The sequence below is a fragment of the Staurois parvus genome, unplaced genomic scaffold (assembly GCF_062004578.1).
Source record: "Staurois parvus isolate SC_StPar_1 unplaced genomic scaffold, SC_StPar_1.0 ptg000126l, whole genome shotgun sequence".
In the NCBI taxonomy this organism is placed as follows: domain Eukaryota; kingdom Metazoa; phylum Chordata; class Amphibia; order Anura; family Ranidae; genus Staurois; species Staurois parvus.
This window is the reverse complement of record NW_028317922.1, coordinates 1,696,049-1,711,933: the sequence shown is the minus strand read 5'-3', so window position 1 is coordinate 1,711,933 and position 15,885 is coordinate 1,696,049. Positions and strand designations below refer to the sequence as shown.

The window sequence follows — 15,885 nt, the reverse complement described above, 5'->3', positions numbered from 1 at the left end:
CCTGTACTGACTCTGCCTCCTGAAACTCCTCCTCTCAGCAAATCTGTACGTTGGAAATCAGACTCTGTGAAATGTGTGACACAGCAAAGTCTACTCACAGGGCACTGTGAATACATTTCACTGAAATCAAAAAAGAAAATGTTGGTGGATCTTCACAAAGTCAGTTTACAATATTCAAGATTGTTCAAATTCATGCGAGTAGGCTAGAAATCAATGAAATGCAACGTGGGAAGCAATATATGGCTTTACATTTTTAAAGCTAGATAGAGGTTTTGAGGAGTCCAAATACACTGCTCTAAAGAAGCCTTAAACCAGCCGTAGTACTACCAAAGGACCAGAGTGAAGGAAAACGCTCCAAGTGTTCTCTTTGCGAAAGGAACCTTATCTAGCTGCTAACCCTCTTGCTTTTCATCTGACGTAGCCATTTTGAGCCACTTTCCCTGAAAAAGTCATACAGTTTGTAATCTTTCTTCGCTTTAAAGCTTTGCTTTTCATCTGACGTAGCCATTTTCACCCAATTTTCCTGATAAAAGGCATACAATCATACATCTTTCTTCAAACTAAAGTGAAAGGCAAAATCAAAATGACTTGCGTGTATACTGTGTCTTTTGGGACCCTGCAAGAGAAGTGACTCCGCAAGGAAATTGGTTGAATAAGTGATATTGCCTTTTCTAGGAAGGAGTGGTTATGCTTCTCATTTTGTGTGCATGGAAGAAGAAGCGACCTGCAACCTGAGGAAGCTGAGAATCTTCAGCTGCGCAATTGTAGCTTTTGTCATGGAAGTCATTTCGGACCGCGAAGATACTTTTTCTGACCTGCTTCTGGTTTCTAGTCTAATGCAACAGCACGAGGAAGAAAATGTATTGGATTTTATTCATCCCATGGTTCAAAAAAGTTCTATTTACTTGCATCAAGTTGTCAAAGACTAGTTTTGGCGGCGCCGTGACTTTTAGTATCTTTCAAAGCCGGCTAAGTTTTTTTCACCCCGGAATGCATTTGATAAGTTGTTTTGCTCGGCTGCGCTCTGCCATTCCTTTCGGACACATTGCATTTCCTCTGTGAAGCAGACTCTTCCACTTGGTTTGATTGGCATAACGCAGGTGAGGGCTGCAACAATGCAACATGCCAGCCTTTTTTTCCCCCAAGGCTTTGCAGCGCTATGTGGTGGTGTAACCTGGTCCTATTGAGTAGAAAAGATTTTGGACATGTCCTTGCACGTTGGCTGAGAAAACCATATACTGCGGGAAGTTGTACAATTGCTTTTCTGCTGCGCCCGAGACCCTAATATGCACTGAACCAGTTTCTAAACCTTGGTCTTGGTCTGCCCAGTCTTGCCGGGAAGCGTTACACCAAAAGAAACGCAGGCAGTTGCCGAAACCCGGAATAGAACCAGGGACTTTAGATCTTCAGTCTAACGCTCTCCCAACTGAGCTATTTCGGCACATTCCAAAGGAGCAAGCCAGCAGGTGTGTGGCGGCAAAGCGAAGGGGTCCCAGAGACCTTAAAGGAGATCTAAAGTCCCAGCCTACACTTTTATTTTCAAACATCAGCATGGTAATGGCAATAGGAACAATAGGAGCAATAGTTCCCCTTGACAAACCAATGTAAGCTTGCCTCAGTAACCTCCTTTTATGTTGTGATTGCTGTTTCTCTGCTGGCCATCTATTTCTACAATTTCCTGGATTTCCGGCATGGTGTTCAGCTTCTTCTCTGCTCTTTACTTTCATTTTCTAAGGACTGCAGCTCCCATGGTACCTTGCTGCCTGCAAGCTGTGATTCCTGTACTGACTCTGCCTCCTGAAACTCCTCCTCTCAGCAAATCTGTACGTTGGAAATCAGACTCTGTGAAATGTGTGACACAGCAAAGTCTACTCACAGGGCACTGTGAATACATTTCACTGAAATCAAAAAAGAAAATGTTGGTGGATCTTCACAAAGTCAGTTTACAATATTCAAGATTGTTCAAATTCATGCGAGTAGGCTAGAAATCAATGAAATGCAACGTGGGAAGCAATATATGGCTTTACATTTTTAAAGCTAGATAGAGGTTTTGAGGAGTCCAAATACACTGCTCTAAAGAAGCCTTAAACCAGCCGTAGTACTACCAAAGGACCAGAGTGAAGGAAAATGCTCCAAGTGTTCTCTTTTCGAAAGGAACCTTATCTAGCTGCTAACCCTCTTGCTTTTCATCTGACGTAGCCATTTTGAGCCACTTTCCCTGAAAAAGTCATACAGTTTGTAATCTTTCTTCGCTTTAAAGCTTTGCTTTTCATCTGACGTAGCCATTTTCACCCAATTTTCCTGATAAAAGGAATACAATCATACATCTTTCTTCAAACTAAAGTGAAAGGCAAAATCCAAATGACTTGCTTGTATACTGTGTCTTTTGGGACCCTGCAAGAGAAGTGACTCCGCAAGGAAATTGGTTGAATAAGTGATATTGCCTTTTCTAGGAAGGAGTGGTTATGCTTCTCATTTTGTGTGTATGGAAGAAGAAGCGGCCTGCAACCTGAGGAAGCTGAGAATCTTCAGCTGCGCAATTGTAGCTTTTGTCATGGAAGTCATTTCGGACCGCGAAGATACTTTTTCTGACCTGCTTCTGGTTTTCTAGTCTGATGCATCAGCACGAGGAAGAAAATGTATTGGATTTTATTCATCCCATGGTTCAAAAAAGTTCTATTTACTTGCATCAAGTTGTTAAAGACTAGTTTTGGCTGCGCCGTGACTTTTAGTATCTTTCAAAGCCGGCTAAGTCTTGTTCACCCCGGAATGCATTTGATAAGTTGTTTTGCTCGGCTGCGCGCTGCCATTCCTTTCGGACACATTGCATTTCCTCTGTGAAGCAGACTCTTCCACTTGGTTTGATTGGCATAACGCAGGTGAGGGCTGCAACAATGCAACATGCCAGCCTTTTTTTCCCCCAAGGCTTTGCAGCGCTATGTGGTGGTGTAACCTGGTCCTATTGAGAAGAATAGATTTTGGACATGTCCTTGCACGTTGGCTGAGAAAACCATATACTGCGGGAAGTTGTACAATTGCTTTTCTGCTGCGCCCGAGACCCTAATATGCACTGAACCAGTTTCTAAACCTTGGTCTTGGTCTGCCCAGTCTTGCCGGGAAGCGTTACACCAAAAGAAACGGAGGCAGTTGCCGAAACCCGGGATTGAACCAGGGACCTTTAGATCTTCAGTCTAACGCTCTCCCAACTGAGCTATTTCGGCTTAAGACATGTGCTTTCCTCAGCAATTGTTGGCTACTATAAGTTGGTGTGACAGGAGCCTATGGAGAATTGAGATTTTTATGCCTATGCATGTTGCCGGAAAAGAGAAAAGGCAGCAAGATTCACGACTAAATTGCTAGTGAGACTAAGCCACCGTTCTGTCATGAGCAACAGACAGGTGAGAAGCCAAAGCATGGAGCATACGCTAGCCCGATTCATGAGAAAAGCAACAGCTCACAGACAGGTGGACTCTCCTTAAACCTACAACAGATGCCGAAACCCGGGATCGAACCAGGGACCTTTAGATCTTCAGTCTAACGCTCTCCCAACTGAGCTATTTCGGCACGTTCCAAAGGAGCAAGCCAGCAGGTGTGTGGCGGCAAGGCGAAGGGGTCCCAGAGACCTTAAAGGAGATCTAAAGTCCCAGCCTACACTTTTATTTTCAAACATCAGCATGGTAATTGCAATAGGAACAATAGGAGCAATAGTTCCCCTTGACAAACCAATGTAAGCTTGCCTCAGTAACCTCCTTTTATGTTGTGATTGCTGTTTCTCTGCTGGCCATCTATTTCCACAATTTCCTGGATTTCCGGCATGGTGTTCAGCTTCTTCTCTGCTCTTTACTTTCATTTTCTAAGGACTGCAGCTCCCATGGTACCTTGCTTCCTGCAAGCTGTGATTCCTGTACTGACTCTGCCTCCTGAAACTCCTCCTCTCAGCAAATCTGTACGTTGGAATTCAGACTCTGTGAAATGTGTGACACAGCAAAGTCTACTCACAGGGCACTGTGAATACATTTCACTGAAATCAAAAAAGAAAATGTTGGTGGATCTTCACAAAGTCAGTTTACAATATTCAAGATTGTTCAAATTCATGCGAGTAGGCTAGAAATCAATGAAATGCAACGTGGGAAGCAATATATGGCTTTACATTTTTAAAGCTAGATAGAGGTTTTGAGGAGTCCAAATACACTGCTCTAAAGAAGCCTTAAACCAGCCGTAGTACTACCAAAGGACCAGAGTGAAGGAAAATGCTCCAAGTGTTCTCTTTTCGAAAGGAACCTTATCTAGCTGCTAACCCTCTTGCTTTTCATCTGACGTAGCCATTTTGAGCCACTTTCCCTGAAAAAGTCATACAGTTTGTAATCTTTCTTCGCTTTAAAGCTTTGCTTTTCATCTGACGTAGCCATTTTCACCCAATTTTCCTGATAAAAGGAATACAATCATACATCTTTCTTCAAACTAAAGTGAAAGGCAAAATCCAAATGACTTGCGTGTATACTGTGTCTTTTGGGACCCTGCAAGAGAAGTGACTCCGCAAGGAAATTGGTTGAATAAGTGATATTGCCTTTTCTAGGAAGGAGTGGTTATGCTTCTCATTTTGTGTGTATGGAAGAAGAAGCGGCCTGCAACCTGAGGAAGCTGAGAATCTTCAGCTGCGCAATTGTAGCTTTTGTCATGGAAGTCATTTCGGACCGCGAAGATACTTTTTCTGACCTGCTTCTGGTTTTCTAGTCTGATGCATCAGCACGAGGAAGAAAATGTATTGGATTTTATTCATCCCATGGTTCAAAAAAGTTCTATTTACTTGCATCAAGTTGTTAAAGACTAGTTTTGGCTGCGCCGTGACTTTTAGTATCTTTCAAAGCCGGCTAAGTCTTGTTCATCCCGGAATGCATTTGATAAGTTGTTTTGCTCGGCTGCGCGCTGCCATTCGTTTCGGACACATTGCATTTCCTCTGTGAAGCAGACTCTTCCACTTGGTTTGATTGGCATAACGCAGGTGAGGGCTGCAACAATGCAACATGCCAGCCTTTTTTTCCCCCAAGGCTTTGCAGCGCTATGTGGTGGTGTAACCTGGTCCTATTGAGAAGAATAGATTTTGGACATGTCCTTGCACGTTGGCTGAGAAAACCATATACTGCGGGAAGTTGTACAATTGCTTTTCTGCTGCGCCCGACACCCTAATATGCACTGAACCAGTTTCTAAACCTTGGTCTTGGTCTGCCCAGTCTTGCCGGGAAGCGTTACACCAAAAGAAACGGAGGCAGTTGCCGAAACCCGGGATTGAACCAGGGACCTTTAGATCTTCAGTCTAACGCTCTCCCAACTGAGCTATTTCGGCTTAAGACGTGTGCTTTCCTCAGCAATTGTTGGCTACTATAAGTTGGTGTGACAGGAGCCTATGGAGAATTGAGATTTTTATGCCTATGCATGTTGCCGGAAAAGAGAAAAGGCAGCAAGATTCACGACTAAATTGCTAGTGAGACTAAGCCACCGTTCTGTCATGAGCAACAGACAGGTGAGAAGCCAAAGCATGGAGCATACGCTAGCCCGATTCATGAGAAAAGCAACAGCTCACAGACAGGTGGACTCTCCTTAAACCTACAACAGATGCCGAAACCCGGGATCGAACCAGGGACCTTTAGATCTTCAGTCTAACGCTCTCCCAACTGAGCTATTTCGGCACGTTCCAAAGGAGCAAGCCAGCAGGTGTGTGGCGGCAAGGCGAAGGGGTCCCAGAGACCTTAAAGGAGATCTAAAGTCCCAGCCTACACTTTTATTTTCAAACATCAGCATGGTAATTGCAATAGGAACAATAGGAGCAATAGTTCCCCTTGACAAACCAATGTAAGCTTGCCTCAGTAACCTCCTTTTATGTTGTGATTGCTGTTTCTCTGCTGGCCATCTATTTCCACAATTTCCTGGATTTCCGGCATGGTGTTCAGCTTCTTCTCTGCTCTTTACTTTCATTTTCTAAGGACTGCAGCTCCCATGGTACCTTGCTTCCTGCAAGCTGTGATTCCTGTACTGACTCTGCCTCCTGAAACTCCTCCTCTCAGCAAATCTGTACGTTGGAATTCAGACTCTGTGAAATGTGTGACACAGCAAAGTCTACTCACAGGGCACTGTGAATACATTTCACTGAAATCAAAAAAGAAAATGTTGGTGGATCTTCACAAAGTCAGTTTACAATATTCAAGATTGTTCAAATTCATGCGAGTAGGCTAGAAATCAATGAAATGCAACGTGGGAAGCAATATATGGCTTTACATTTTTAAAGCTAGATAGAGGTTTTGAGGAGTCCAAATACACTGCTCTAAAGAAGCCTTAAACCAGCCGTAGTACTACCAAAGGACCAGAGTGAAGGAAAATGCTCCAAGTGTTCTCTTTTCGAAAGGAACCTTATCTAGCTGCTAACCCTCTTGCTTTTCATCTGACGTAGCCATTTTGAGCCACTTTCCCTGAAAAAGTCATACAGTTTGTAATCTTTCTTCGCTTTAAAGCTTTGCTTTTCATCTGACGTAGCCATTTTCACCCAATTTTCCTGATAAAAGGAATACAATCATACATCTTTCTTCAAACTAAAGTGAAAGGCAAAATCCAAATGACTTGCGTGTATACTGTGTCTTTTGGGACCCTGCAAGAGAAGTGACTCCGCAAGGAAATTGGTTGAATAAGTGATATTGCCTTTTCTAGGAAGGAGTGGTTATGCTTCTCATTTTGTGTGTATGGAAGAAGAAGCGGCCTGCAACCTGAGGAAGCTGAGAATCTTCAGCTGCGCAATTGTAGCTTTTGTCATGGAAGTCATTTCGGACCGCGAAGATACTTTTTCTGACCTGCTTCTGGTTTTCTAGTCTGATGCATCAGCACGAGGAAGAAAATGTATTGGATTTTATTCATCCCATGGTTCAAAAAAGTTCTATTTACTTGCATCAAGTTGTCAAAGACTAGTTTTGGCTGCGCCGTGACTTTTAGTATCTTTCAAAGCCGGCTAAGTCTTGTTCACCCCGGAATGCATTTGATAAGTTGTTTTGCTCGGCTGCGCGCTGCCATTCCTTTCGGACACATTGCATTTCCTCTGTGAAGCAGACTCTTCCACTTGGTTTGATTGGCATAATGCAGGTGAGGGCTGCAACAATGCAACATGCCAGCCTTTTTTTCCCCCAAGGCTTTGCAGCGCTATGTGGTGGTGTAACCTGGTCCTATTGAGAAGAATAGATTTTGGAAATGTCCTTGCACGTTGGCTGAGAAAACCATATACTGCGGGAAGTTGTACAATTGCTTTTCTGCTGTGCCCGAGACCCTAATATGCACTGAACCAGTTTCTAAACCTTGGTCTTGGTCTGCCCAGTCTTGCCGGGAAGCGTTACACCAAAAGAAACGCAGGCAGTTGCCGAAACCCGGAATAGAACCAGGGACCTTTAGATCTTCAGTCTAACGCTCTCCCAACTGAGCTATTTCGGCTTAAGACGTGTGCTTTCCTCAGCAATTGTTGGCTACTATAAGTTGGTGTTACAGGAGCCTATGGAGAATTGAGATTTTTATGCCTATGCATGTTGCCGGAAAAGAGAAAAGGCAGCAAGATTCACGACTAAATTGCCAGTGAGACTAAGCCACCGTTCAGTCATGAGCAACAGACAGGTGAGAAGCCAATGCATGGAGCATACGCTAGCCCGATTCATGAGAAAAGCAACAGCTCACAGACAGGTGTACTCTCCTTAAACCTACAACAGATGCCGAAACCCGGGATCGAACCAGGGACCTTTAGATCTTCAGTCTAACGCTCTCCCAACTGAGCTATTTCGGCACATTCCAAAGGAGCAAGCCAGCAGGTGTGTGGCGGCAAGGCGAAGGGGTCCCAGAGACCTTAAAGGAGATCTAAAGTCCCAGCCTACACTTTTATTTTCAAACATCAGCATGGTAATGGCAATAGGAACAATAGGAGCAATAGTTCCCCTTGACAAACCAATGTAAGCTTGCGTCAGTAACCTCCTTTTATGTTGTGATTGCTGTTTCTCTGCTGGCCATCTATTTCCACAATTTCCTGGATTTCCGGCATGGTGTTCAGCTTCTTCTCTGCTCTTTACTTTCATTTTCTAAGGACTGCAGCTCCCATGGTACCTTGCTTCCTGCAAGCTGTGATTCCTGTACTGACTCTGCCTCCTGAAACTCCTCCTCTCAGCAAATCTGTACGTTGGAAATCAGACTCTGTGAAATGTGTGACACAGAAAAGTCTACTCACAGGGCACTGTGAATACATTTCACTGAAATCAAAAAAGAAAATGTTGGTGGATCTTCACAAAGTCAGTTTACAATATTCAAGATTGTTCAAATTCATGCGAGTAGGCTAGAAATCAATGAAATGCAACGTGGGAAGCAATATATGGCTTTACATTTTTAAAGCTAGATAGAGGTTTTGAGGAGTCCAAATACACTGCTCTAAAGAAGCCTTAAACCAGCCGTAGTACTACCAAAGGACCAGAGTGAAGGAAAATGCTCCAAGTGTTCTCTTTTCGAAAGGAACCTTATCTAGCTGCTAACCCTCTTGCTTTTCATCTGACGTAGCCATTTTGAGCCACTTTCCCTGAAAAAGTCATACAGTTTGTAATCTTTCTTCGCTTTAAAGCTTTGCTTTTCATCTGACGTAGCCATTTTCACCCAATTTTCCTGATAAAAGGAATACAATCATACATCTTTCTTCAAACTAAAGTGAAAGGCAAAATCCAAATGACTTGCGTGTATACTGTGTCTTTTGGGACCCTGCAAGAGAAGTGACTCCGCAAGGAAATTGGTTGAATAAGTGATATTGCCTTTTCTAGGAAGGAGTGGTTATGCTTCTCATTTTGTGTGTATGGAAGAAGAAGCGGCCTGCAACCTGAGGAAGCTGAGAATCTTCAGCTGCGCAATTGTAGCTTTTGTCATGGAAGTCATTTCGGACCGCGAAGATACTTTTTCTGACCTGCTTCTGGTTTTCTAGTCTGATGCATCAGCACGAGGAAGAAAATGTATTGGATTTTATTCATCCCATGGTTCAAAAAATTTCTATTTACTTGCATCAAGTTGTCAAAGACTAGTTTTGGCTGCGCCGTGACTTTTAGTATCTTTCAAAGCCGGCTAAGTCTTGTTCACCCCGGAATGCATTTGATAAGTTGTTTTGCTCGGCTGCGCGCTGCCATTCCTTTCGGACACATTGCATTTCCTCTGTGAAGCAGACTCTTCCACTTGGTTTGATTGGCATAACGCAGGTGAGGGCTGCAACAATGCAACATGCCAGCCTTTTTTTCCCCCAAGGCTTTGCAGCGCTATGTGGTGGTGTTACCTGGTCCTATTGAGAAGAATAGATTTTGAACATGTCCTTGCACGTTGGCTGAGAAAACCATATACTGCGGGAAGTTGTACAATTGCTTTTCTGCTGTGCCCGAGACCCTAATATGCACTGAACCAGTTTCTAAACCTTGGTCTTGGTCTGCCCAGTCTTGCCGGGAAGCGTTACACCAAAAGAAATGCAGGCAGTTGCCGAAACCCGGGATTTAACCAGGGACCTTTAGATCTTCAGTCTAACGCTCTCCCAACTGACGTATTTCGGCTTAAGACGTGTGCTTTCCTCAGCAATTGTTGGCTACTATAAGTTGGTGTGACAGGAGCCTATGGAGAATTGAGATTTTTATGCCTATGCATGTTGCCGGAAAAGAGAAAAGGCAGCAAGATTCACGACTAAATTGCCAGTGAGACTAAGCCACCGTTCTGTCATGAGCAACAGACAGGTGAGAAGCCAAAGCATGGAGCATACGCTAGCCCGATTCATGAGAAAAGCAACAGCTCACAGACAGGTGGACTCTCCTTAAACCTACAACAGATGCCGAAACCCGGGATCGAACCAGGGACCTTTAGATCTTCAGTCTAACGCTCTCCCAACTGAGCTATTTCGGCACATTCCAAAGGAGCAAGCCAGCAGGTGTGTGGCGGCAAGGCGAAGGGGTCCCAGAGACCTTAAAGGAGATCTAAAGTCCCAGCCTACACTTTTATTTTCAAACATCAGCATGGTAATGGCAATAGGAACAATAGGAGCAATAGTTCCCCTTGACAAACCAATGTAAGCTTGCCTCAGTAACCTCCTTTTATGTTGTGATTGCTGTTTCTCTGCTGGCCATCTATTTCCACAATTTCCTGGATTTCCGGCATGGTGTTCAGCTTCTTCTCTGCTCTTTACTTTCATTTTCTAAGGACTGCAGCTCCCATGGTACCTTGCTGCCTGCAAGCTGTGATTCCTGTACTGACTCTGCCTCCTGAAACTCCTCCTCTCAGCAAATCTGTACGTTGGAAATCAGACTCTGTGAAATGTGTGACACAGCAAAGTCTACTCACAGGGCACTGTGAATACATTTCACTGAAATCAAAAAAGAAAATGTTGGTGGATCTTCACAAAGTCAGTTTACAATATTCAAGATTGTTCAAATTCATGCGAGTAGGCTAGAAATCAATGAAATGCAACGTGGGAAGCAATATATGGCTTTACATTTTTAAAGCTAGATAGAGGTTTTGAGGAGTCCAAATACACTGCTCTAAAGAAGCCTTAAACCAGCTGTAGTTCTACCAAAGGACCAGAGTGAAGGAAAATGCTCCAAGTGTTCTCTTTTCGAAAAGAACCTTATCTAGCTGCTAACCCTCTTGCTTTTCATCTGACGTAGCCATTTTGAGCCACTTTCCCTGAAAAAGTCATACAGTTTGTAATCTTTCTTCGCTTTAAAGCTTTGCTTTTCATCTGACGTAGCCATTTTCACCCAATTTTCCTGATAAAAGGCATACAATCATACATCTTTCTTCAAACTAAAGTGAAAGGCAAAATCAAAATGACTTGCATGTATACTGTGTCTTTTGGGACCCTGCAAGAGAAGTGACTCCGCAAGGAAATTGGTTGAATAAGTGATATTGCCTTTTCTAGGAAGGAGTGGTTATGCTTCTCATTTTGTGTGCATGGAAGAAGAAGCGGCCTGCAACCTGAGGAAGCTGAGAATCTTCAGCTGCGCAATTGTAGCTTTTGTCATGGAAGTCATTTCGGACCGCGAAGATACTTTTTCTGACCTGCTTCTGGTTTTCTAGTCTGATGCATCAGCAAGAGGAAGAAAATGTATTGGATTTTATTCATCCCATGGTTCAAAAAAGTTCTATTTACTTGCATCAAGTTGTCAAAGACTAGTTTTGGCGGCGCCGTGACTTTTAGTATCTTTCAAAGCCGGCTAAGTCTTGTTCACCCCGGGATGCATTTGATAAGTTGTTTTGCTCGGCTGCGCGCTGCCATTCCTTTCGGACACATTGCATTTCCTCTGTGAAGCAGACTCTTCCACTTGGTTTGATTGGCATAACGCAGGTGAGGGCTGCAACAATGCAACATGCCAGCCTTTTTTTCCCCCAAGGCTTTGCAAGCGCTATGTGGTGGTGTAACCTGGTCCTATTGAGAAGAATAGATTTTGGACATGTCCTTGCACGTTGGCTGAGAAAACCATATACTGCGGGAAGTTGTACAATTGCTTTTCTGCTGCGCCCGAGACCCTAATATGCACTAAACCAGTTTCTAAACCTTGGTCTTGGTCTGCCCAGTCTTGCCGGGAAGCGTTACACCAAAAGAAACGCAGGCAGTTGCCGAAACCCGGGATTGAACCAGGGACCTTTAGATCTTCAGTCTAACGCTCTCCCAACTGAGCTATTTTGGCTTAAGACGTGTGCTTTCCTCAGCAATTGTTGGCTACTATAAGTTGGTGTGACAGGAGCCTATGGAGAATTGAGATTTTTATGCCTATGCATGTTGCCGGAAAAGAGAAAAGGCAGCAAGATTCGCGACTAAATTGCCAGTGAGACTAAGCCACCGTTCAGTCATGAGCAACAGACAGGTGAGAAGCCAAAGCATGGAGCATACGCTAGCCCGATTCATGAGAAAAGCAACAGCTCACAGACAGGTGGACTCTCCTTAAACCTACAACAGATGCCGAAACCCGGGATCGAACCAGGGACCTTTAGATCTTCAGTCAAACGCTCTCCCAACTGAGCTATTTCGGCACATTCCAAAGGAGCAAGCCAGCAGGTGTGTGGCGGCAAGGCGAAGGGGTCCCAGAGACCTTAAAGGAGATCTAAAGTCCCAGCCTACACTTTTATTTTCAAACATCAGCATGGTAATGGCAATAGGAACAATAGGAGCAATAGTTCCCCTTGACAAACCAATGTAAGCTTGCCTCAGTAACCTCCTTTTATGTTGTGATTGCTGTTTCTCTGCTGGCCATCTATTTCCACAATTTCCTGGATTTCCGGCATGGTGTTCAGCTTCTTCTCTGCTCTTTACTTTCATTTTCTAAGGACTGCAGCTCCCATGGTACCTTGCTGCCTGCAAGCTGTGATTCCTGTACTGACTCTGCCTCCTGAAACTCCTCCTCTCAGCAAATCTGTACGTTGGAAATCAGACTCTGTGAAATGTGTGACACAGCAAAGTCTACTCACAGGGCACTGTGAATACATTTCACTGAAATCAAAAAAGAAAATGTTGGTGGATCTTCACAAAGTCAGTTTACAATATTCAAGATTGTTCAAATTCATGCGAGTAGGCTAGAAATCAATGAAATGCAACGTGGGAAGCAATATATGGCTTTACATTTTTAAAGCTAGATAGAGGTTTTGAGGAGTCCAAATACACTGCTCTAAAGAAGCCTTAAACCAGCCGTAGTACTACCAAAGGACCAGAGTGAAGGAAAACGCTCCAAGTGTTCTCTTTGCGAAAGGAACCTTATCTAGCTGCTAACCCTCTTGCTTTTCATCTGACGTAGCCATTTTGAGCCACTTTCCCTGAAAAAGTCATACAGTTTGTAATCTTTCTTCGCTTTAAAGCTTTGCTTTTCATCTGACGTAGCCATTTTCACCCAATTTTCCTGATAAAAGGCATACAATCATACATCTTTCTTCAAACTAAAGTGAAAGGCAAAATCAAAATGACTTGCGTGTATACTGTGTCTTTTGGGACCCTGCAAGAGAAGTGACTCCGCAAGGAAATTGGTTGAATAAGTGATATTGCCTTTTCTAGGAAGGAGTGGTTATGCTTCTCATTTTGTGTGCATGGAAGAAGAAGCGACCTGCAACCTGAGGAAGCTGAGAATCTTCAGCTGCGCAATTGTAGCTTTTGTCATGGAAGTCATTTCGGACCGCGAAGATACTTTTTCTGACCTGCTTCTGGTTTCTAGTCTAATGCAACAGCACGAGGAAGAAAATGTATTGGATTTTATTCATCCCATGGTTCAAAAAAGTTCTATTTACTTGCATCAAGTTGTCAAAGACTAGTTTTGGCGGCGCCGTGACTTTTAGTATCTTTCAAAGCCGGCTAAGTTTTTTTCACCCCGGAATGCATTTGATAAGTTGTTTTGCTCGGCTGCGCTCTGCCATTCCTTTCGGACACATTGCATTTCCTCTGTGAAGCAGACTCTTCCACTTGGTTTGATTGGCATAACGCAGGTGAGGGCTGCAACAATGCAACATGCCAGCCTTTTTTTCCCCCAAGGCTTTGCAGCGCTATGTGGTGGTGTAACCTGGTCCTATTGAGTAGAAAAGATTTTGGACATGTCCTTGCACGTTGGCTGAGAAAACCATATACTGCGGGAAGTTGTACAATTGCTTTTCTGCTGCGCCCGAGACCCTAATATGCACTGAACCAGTTTCTAAACCTTGGTCTTGGTCTGCCCAGTCTTGCCGGGAAGCGTTACACCAAAAGAAACGCAGGCAGTTGCCGAAACCCGGAATAGAACCAGGGACTTTAGATCTTCAGTCTAACGCTCTCCCAACTGAGCTATTTCGGCACATTCCAAAGGAGCAAGCCAGCAGGTGTGTGGCGGCAAAGCGAAGGGGTCCCAGAGACCTTAAAGGAGATCTAAAGTCCCAGCCTACACTTTTATTTTCAAACATCAGCATGGTAATGGCAATAGGAACAATAGGAGCAATAGTTCCCCTTGACAAACCAATGTAAGCTTGCGTCAGTAACCTCCTTTTATGTTGTGATTGCTGTTTCTCTGCTGGCCATCTATTTCCACAATTTCCTGGATTTCCGGCATGGTGTTCAGCTTCTTCTCTGCTCTTTACTTTCATTTTCTAAGGACTGCAGCTCCCATGGTACCTTGCTTCCTGCAAGCTGTGATTCCTGTACTGACTCTGCCTCCTGAAACTCCTCCTCTCAGCAAATCTGTACGTTGGAAATCAGACTCTGTGAAATGTGTGACACAGAAAAGTCTACTCACAGGGCACTGTGAATACATTTCACTGAAATCAAAAAAGAAAATGTTGGTGGATCTTCACAAAGTCAGTTTACAATATTCAAGATTGTTCAAATTCATGCGAGTAGGCTAGAAATCAATGAAATGCAACGTGGGAAGCAATATATGGCTTTACATTTTTAAAGCTAGATAGAGGTTTTGAGGAGTCCAAATACACTGCTCTAAAGAAGCCTTAAACCAGCCGTAGTACTACCAAAGGACCAGAGTGAAGGAAAATGCTCCAAGTGTTCTCTTTTCGAAAGGAACCTTATCTAGCTGCTAACCCTCTTGCTTTTCATCTGACGTAGCCATTTTGAGCCACTTTCCCTGAAAAAGTCATACAGTTTGTAATCTTTCTTCGCTTTAAAGCTTTGCTTTTCATCTGACGTAGCCATTTTCACCCAATTTTCCTGATAAAAGGAATACAATCATACATCTTTCTTCAAACTAAAGTGAAAGGCAAAATCCAAATGACTTGCGTGTATACTGTGTCTTTTGGGACCCTGCAAGAGAAGTGACTCCGCAAGGAAATTGGTTGAATAAGTGATATTGCCTTTTCTAGGAAGGAGTGGTTATGCTTCTCATTTTGTGTGTATGGAAGAAGAAGCGGCCTGCAACCTGAGGAAGCTGAGAATCTTCAGCTGCGCAATTGTAGCTTTTGTCATGGAAGTCATTTCGGACCGCGAAGATACTTTTTCTGACCTGCTTCTGGTTTTCTAGTCTGATGCATCAGCACGAGGAAGAAAATGTATTGGATTTTATTCATCCCATGGTTCAAAAAATTTCTATTTACTTGCATCAAGTTGTCAAAGACTAGTTTTGGCTGCGCCGTGACTTTTAGTATCTTTCAAAGCCGGCTAAGTCTTGTTCACCCCGGAATGCATTTGATAAGTTGTTTTGCTCGGCTGCGCGCTGCCATTCCTTTCGGACACATTGCATTTCCTCTGTGAAGCAGACTCTTCCACTTGGTTTGATTGGCATAACGCAGGTGAGGGCTGCAACAATGCAACATGCCAGCCTTTTTTTCCCCCAAGGCTTTGCAGCGCTATGTGGTGGTGTAACCTGGTCCTATTGAGAAGAATAGATTTTGGAAATGTCCTTGCACGTTGGCTGAGAAAACCATATACTGCGGGAAGTTGTACAATTGCTTTTCTGCTGTGCCCGAGACCCTAATATGCACTGAACCAGTTTCTAAACCTTGGTCTTGGTCTGCCCAGTCTTGCCGGGAAGCGTTACACCAAAAGAAACGCAGGCAGTTGCCGAAACCCGGAATAGAACCAGGGACCTTTAGATCTTCAGTCTAACGCTCTCCCAACTGAGCTATTTCGGCTTAAGACGTGTGCTTTCCTCAGCAATTGTTGGCTACTATAAGTTGGTGTTACAGGAGCCTATGGAGAATTGAGATTTTTATGCCTATGCATGTTGCCGGAAAAGAGAAAAGGCAGCAAGATTCACGACTAAATTGCCAGTGAGACTAAGCCACCGTTCAGTCATGAGCAACAGACAGGTGAGAAGCCAATGCATGGAGCATACGCTAGCCCGATTCATGAGAAAAGCAACAGCTCACAGACAGGTGTACTCTCCTTAAACCTACAACAGA

The 15,885-nt window shown here is 43.8% G+C and overlaps 7 non-coding genes across 7 annotated transcripts; all 7 read right to left on the bottom strand.

Annotated features, from left to right (window-relative positions):
* Positions 1-3,148: 3,148 nt before the first annotated feature.
* Positions 3,149-3,221, bottom strand: TRNAF-GAA (transfer RNA phenylalanine (anticodon GAA)). Its single transcript has one exon. It is a non-coding gene; the product is annotated as a tRNA-Phe (tRNA).
* Positions 3,222-3,491: 270 nt separating this feature from the next.
* Positions 3,492-3,564, bottom strand: TRNAF-GAA (transfer RNA phenylalanine (anticodon GAA)). Its single transcript has one exon. It is a non-coding gene; the product is annotated as a tRNA-Phe (tRNA).
* Positions 3,565-5,271: 1,707 nt separating this feature from the next.
* Positions 5,272-5,344, bottom strand: TRNAF-GAA (transfer RNA phenylalanine (anticodon GAA)). Its single transcript has one exon. It is a non-coding gene; the product is annotated as a tRNA-Phe (tRNA).
* Positions 5,345-5,614: 270 nt separating this feature from the next.
* On the bottom strand, positions 5,615-5,687 carry TRNAF-GAA (transfer RNA phenylalanine (anticodon GAA)). Its single transcript has one exon. It is a non-coding gene; the product is annotated as a tRNA-Phe (tRNA).
* Positions 5,688-7,737: 2,050 nt separating this feature from the next.
* On the bottom strand, positions 7,738-7,810 carry TRNAF-GAA (transfer RNA phenylalanine (anticodon GAA)). Its single transcript has one exon. It is a non-coding gene; the product is annotated as a tRNA-Phe (tRNA).
* Positions 7,811-9,860: 2,050 nt separating this feature from the next.
* TRNAF-GAA (transfer RNA phenylalanine (anticodon GAA)) lies at positions 9,861-9,933 on the bottom strand. Its single transcript has one exon. It is a non-coding gene; the product is annotated as a tRNA-Phe (tRNA).
* A 2,051-nt stretch (positions 9,934-11,984) lies between these two features.
* TRNAF-GAA (transfer RNA phenylalanine (anticodon GAA)) lies at positions 11,985-12,057 on the bottom strand. Its single transcript has one exon. It is a non-coding gene; the product is annotated as a tRNA-Phe (tRNA).
* Positions 12,058-15,885: the final 3,828 nt, after the last annotated feature.